The following is a 5,833-nucleotide window of genomic DNA, read 5'->3' as shown; positions in this document are numbered from 1 at the left end:
TTTTGTAACAAAGATTACCTCAAACCCAGGAAATGTTACACAGTAAACCTCTCCTTGTTTGCATTTCAAAATAGTTGCTAAAAACCTGCTTCTCAGTACTTGAAAATACCCAGTGCCTATATTCCTCCAGTGCCCTCCTCAGCAGGGCTTCAGCAACGGATCAGCCCCGCTGACTTTTCAGACCTGAGCTGCCATGCATGTTTGTCCGTGGTTTCTCTCCCTTTCACTGTCGGTCTGGAAGGAAAAGGTGGAGCAGTTGGGTGAAGCCAGCTCCGTCCCACTCCCCCAGCCACAGCCAGCCTAGCCCCCGGAGCAGACTATTTTCTCATCGTCGCATGACTAATATAACCACAGGCACTTGAAGTGCATGGGAATTTTTCCAACCAGTATTCAGAGGGCAGCAGCAACCTTTCTGCTGAGGAGGATCTTATGACATATTTTCTATTTTTTTTCTTTCAGTAAAGAGTTTGCTGGCACCGTTGGTGCAGCAAGACAGACCCCAAACCTGGCACCGTTGGAAAATGACTCTTCTTGAATCCTTCATATACTTTGAATTTCATGCCAGCGCAGGCCGCACTGGTAACAGTGACTGTCCATGCGTTTTCTCAGGCATGTTCTCTAGTTAAGCTCTGCCAAAAATGGCTGAACTGATCATTTCATGGTTACTGCACACGAGCTCACAAGACAGACAGCGAAGCCTTGCTAGGCTGTGCGATACGTTCCACAGCACAATACCAGCAGCGTGTGGCGGCGGCTCCCAAGGTTGGTAAGAGCCATTTTAATGCTTGCATGTGCTGACACTGCATTTTTGGGTTCTCCTCTGGTTAGCCTGGAGCCTGCAAGCCCCTGAGCAGGGTTAACCAGCTCCCTGCTGGGGCTCTCATTAGGAGCAGCTGAGGCACTGCTGTTTCTTCTGTGCCTCTTTTTTACATCTGTTTCTATGTTTCAGAGAAGCCTTGCCAAGAACACCCCAATTCATTTAGCTCTCACGTCTGATTTGATTTGAAGCTTCTCAGCCCCTCACCCGTGGGTCTGGCCAGATCACTGGAGCAGAAGTCACAAGATTTCTTAAAAAGAAAACAACAATAAAAAAGCTGATTAGACAAAACTGTTGAAAATCTCCAAGAATTAATTTACAGACTAGATGTGATATAGCTTCCCAGAATGGCATCTTTCCAACTGCAGTGTCCCTATCACTCCAGTCAATGATGGGACAGATTAGGCACTGAATTCCCGCCAGCTGATAGACTAGAGCATTTTTATTTATGAGAAATGTTGCAATTTAGTAGGCTTTGACCATTCCTTTGAACTTTGGATGTTCACATTGCCTGATTTTGGCAAGTTTGCACCTCGGTGAATAGCTGTGTGCTGTTCAAAATCTACACGACCACAACAATGATATCTTTTATTTATAAATGTGGCCCACACATACTTCGGCTACACGAGGTCTGGTAAACAGGGAATGCAACTACACTTCAACATGAGAAGAGACACAGAGCTGGACTAGACCGGGGGGGGTTGAAGATGTTTTGCGTGTTTCAATTTCAATGCTGTCTGACTGAAAGCTTGATAAAAATCCTATCTCAACCACAAAAACTGAACAGCCAATTAATTACTAACATTGTCTCAAATGACTTCTAAATAAAGGAGAATGTGGCTGTCTTCAAGGCTGATATTTTAGGTATGAAACTCAGTTTCACGTTGGAGATCCTCCACTCTGCTCTGCAAGGAACCCTCTGCAGGGCCAGCCCGGCTGCTGGCACTCCACATTGCTAGCCCAGTGGGAATTCAGTTCTGCAAAAACCTCTGGATGATCCTACCAGCATCAGCCCACAGCTGATGTCTGCAAGCCGGGAGCATCACTAGCTAGTCCGTAAGATAAATATGTCAGTGAGCCTTACAGAAACACAGAAAAGTCTTCACAGAAAAGAGCACTGAAAGAAACTTCTAGCTGCAAATTCTCTATTGCAGTGACAGTGCGTGGCTAAAAACCTAACTATCAGGGGCTAAAAGGCACAGGCCAAAATCAGATCTTTGTACTTTTGAAATATGGGGGAATTCATATTTAAGCCTTCAGGCCTAATTCCTGCAGACTTACATTTCTAACTAGCTCCACAATGTCCAGTCCACAATAAGGAAAAAAAAAGTCTTCGGCGAGCAAGGAGAAAATTTCTTGTGACTGGCTCTCCAATTTTTGCAGAACAACTTTTGAAAATTACAGTCCTTTCCCCTGGTTCAGTTTATAACTGGATCCCTGGGATAAAAATACAGATTTGGGACCAAACTCTGCTTCTTGCAATAGAAGAGATTGTTTTGTTTGACTTGTTTCCTACAGAGGTCGAAGAAGGGCAGTTATTTTTTCACAAATCTAAATGGGTATCGAGTGATGGTTAAAATAGGAAAATACCCCAGGAGCTCTGGTCTCTCTGCATAGGTGCAAATCTGTAATTCAGCTGAATTCATTCCAGAGCTATATTAACCTGAGTGCAGGTCAGCAGATGGCAGGCAGGACACAAGGGCAGAGTGGGGCAGGAGGAGAGACTTGTTAAACCCTGAACTTGCAACCAGATCTCTGCCAGCGGCTGTTCAAAGCCTCCGGAGACTGCAGGCAAGCCGGGGGCAGGCAGGGCTCCGTGCCGGCACAGGCAGCCGCTGAATCAGGGCCTTGCGCATTGATTTATTTTAGAAAGTCCAGGATGCAGTTACTGGACAGTCTAAATATAGCTCTATCAAAATGGAAAAACAATCTGGATTCAGCCGTGTACAATCAACAAACCCCCTCACACCTCAGACGCCGGGACATGCTGTACAACGTGCGAAAGTCAGCTCTTTGCGGGGGCAGAGGAGGAAGGAAAGCGCCAGTGGAGGGAGGACAGACCCTGAGCAGGAGCCGGGTCTCCCCTGCAAACACGGCAGCAGGTGGATGCAAGGGGACTTCGGTCTGCGGAGCAAGCTGGCTTCTACCAGAGCAAGAAACAGCAATGCCCCAATGGCAAAAAAAAAAAAAAAAAGAAATCTGTAGAGAAAGCAAATGGTAATTACATGTTTCTAGAGCTCTGGTTCTCCAAAAACTTACTCTGAAGCAAGATATGGAGGAAATCTGGTTTTTACTTGTGCAAGCAGTCTTGGCCAAATGTCTTCTCTTCCCTCCCTCTTCACTACTTCACTAGAAATCCCCTTCATTACTCACACACAAACAAGGCTGTTGCCATAGAAGTCTTCTTGACTTGGTTAAAAAGTGATTCAAGAGGATCACCCGGTGGCTGAACCGGCTTATGCCGAGAGTAAGACAGCAGAAACCAGGCCCTCTCTGGTGGCTGGGGCTGCCGGGAGAGCCCCGACTCTCCCCTTAGAGCTTGCCAATCTTGATCTCTGGTTTTGCTCAGAAAGTGAAGCTGAACAGGAAATTATTGTGCTGCGTGACATGGAGAGCTGTATTATGCAGTATTAGGAAGATTATGTTTATGAAACGTTGTTTTTCCACTTTAACGGTTAAACCTTTGGACTTGTTTTCTTAACATAATTTTCATTTTCTGCAGTTATTTATGTTTTAGTGCTCTCCTCCTCCAAAGGATAGGATCCCCTCCTCTTGCACTAATGCATAAACTCTGTGTCTCCACCGCATCCCCGGCGCCGAGGGAAGGGAAGGTGATTCCTGACACATGCCAAGCGTGTGGTAGAAATCATCCCCACGTGCCTCCTGACTACTGACTGATGCCAGAGCGGTGGGCCAGGCTCCTGGGCACACATGTGGCTTTGGGGACACCGTGCAAGGTGCAGAGGGGGAGGCAAAAGAAAGGGGCTAAGTGGGCCCTTCCTCCAGTGGGTAGTGATGTGGTCTCACCTCCTTTATCTTTCAGAAATGGTCCGTAGCAAAGTGCTAGCATTGCAAGGGGCCCTGTGACCTGGAGAGTGCAGTATAAAATAATTCATCCATTTCCAAGAGTAAGGCTAAAATGAAATACACACTGCTCAGCTCACTGTAAACATTAACAACCTTCCTTAGCTGTTCTGATGAGCCTCCTCTAGCTACCGCTATGTGCTGGAGCAGGAGTTTGGCATTGCCATTGCAGACATATGCCCTCCTGGGAACATTCCCTGAGTTAAGGGTCCCTCTTGCCTCAGAGAACTTGGACTTCTCGCATGCTTCTTAGAGACAGAAGCTGCCAGGCTCCAGAGGTGCCACAGCAGTGAGCCTACCCCACTGCCCCTTCACTGCTGCATGGCACTGGCCCAGACGTGTGCCACCACAGCAGCCGTGCTGCTGCTGCTGCAGGCACCGAGCAGCTGCGGGCTGCCCCATGGCCCCTCTGTGCCCGGGCACACGCTCCCTCCTGGGTTCCCAAACGTCCCTTTGCCAACAGAATGGCAAGGGGTGGGATGCAGCATCCTACCTTTAATGGGAGGTGAAGGACAGAAAGAGATCGGTGGAGTCTGCCCACAGGAAGGAGGGAAGGACGACACAGAGGAAGGAGCCGGGTCTCTTGGGGTGGATGGGGATGCCTAGAGAAGGCGGTAGGACAGCCACAGCCTCACCAGCTCCCCTAGGCGATGGCAACTTGCTGCTGAGCTCCAGCTGCAGAGTCTGTGGTCTAACCCTGCCCTAGGCTGAGCAGGCTGCGGTACCCAAGGTGCTCAGTTACCCTCTGAGGAACAGGATGAAACCAATCTGTTGATTAGCTGTTGGTTAATTAATGGCAGCCTGCTGTACCCTGGGTGAGATACGAGGTCCTACAGGAGATGTAGCATCTGGCTGTGCAACCAGAGGCTCTGCCACTGTGCAGGACATGACACAAGGAGGCACAGGAGGGTAGCATTCGCGTGGATACTGGCCTTTCCTAGCCCAGGGGCTTCATTTGGTAGCTTCAACATTTAGTAGACATATTTTTGTGTTATTTTAAAACAAACCCTGAAGTTCAACATAAACCACTGTCACAAGCCTGAAGTTGAAAAGCAAGACAGAGCTCATGGTGTATCATGCATGCATGTGGATCTAATTATCAGGGGAGCATTAACAAAATAATCTCTCTCTGCTGAGGCTTACTAGAGCTCCCAAGACATCATCTGAGAGAAGTATCTATCTGACATCTTTAGAGTGTTAAGGCTAGGGATTTTTCACATTTTTTTAGAGCTAAACATGTGGGACACATACAATATATTTTTGCATTCTAATTAGCATTTTCATTGGCTAAACTGTGCCTGGCCCTGATACTTTTTAAGAGAGAGACGCATTGATTGCACATGCCACAAGGGTCATCGAGGAAAGCAGATATGCAAAGACAGTGTAATTATGCAGGATTTTACACAGCTTCCACTTAAGCAGTGAATGGTGTAATACTAGTCTAAAAGCTTCAACCGGCCTTTGATGTAGAATTTAACTGTTGAAAGAGAGAGACAGAGAGAGGAAGAGGGAGAGAGAGAAAAGAAAAAGCCCTGAACAGACTTTGCAGACTGCAGCTGCGTAGAAACCACTGATCAAACACTGTTTGATCAGTTGAGTGCCATGATTTGAACAGGAGAAGAGGAGAGCTGAACCTCTGTTTGAAAGTTGTTTCCTTCCCAGATGTGAACTCAAAAGATCACCTATCTGCTTGGTATTTAATTTGCAATATTGATGTGCTAAGCTGCTCCTACACACAGTAAATCAAGGAGCAAGGAGCAGAAGATAACTGCCTGCCCATACGGACAGTGACTCGCTTCATTTATTACCCAGGGAAGCGTGTCCATTTTGCAAACAGAAGTGGCATTTTCCTCGCTCGGTGGCACTAAGTGTCTTATTACAGCAGGACTGTCAGGGCGAGAGACTTATTGACAGCTTGGGTTAAAAGTGCCA

At 47.2% G+C, this 5,833-nt stretch overlaps 1 long non-coding RNA gene across 1 annotated transcript; it reads right to left on the bottom strand.

Annotated features, from left to right (window-relative positions):
• Positions 1-279: 279 nt before the first annotated feature.
• LOC127013660 (uncharacterized) lies at positions 280-4,533 on the bottom strand. Its single transcript, XR_007766103.1, has 3 exons — positions 4,395-4,533; positions 3,845-3,905; positions 280-1,067 (listed from the first exon to the last, which is right to left on the bottom strand). It is a non-coding gene; the product is annotated as an uncharacterized LOC127013660 (long non-coding RNA).
• Positions 4,534-5,833: the final 1,300 nt, after the last annotated feature.

The sequence above is a fragment of the Gymnogyps californianus genome, chromosome 2 (genome assembly GCF_018139145.2).
Source record: "Gymnogyps californianus isolate 813 chromosome 2, ASM1813914v2, whole genome shotgun sequence".
In the NCBI taxonomy this organism is placed as follows: domain Eukaryota; kingdom Metazoa; phylum Chordata; class Aves; order Accipitriformes; family Cathartidae; genus Gymnogyps; species Gymnogyps californianus.
This window is presented reverse-complemented; position numbering and strand designations above follow the sequence as displayed.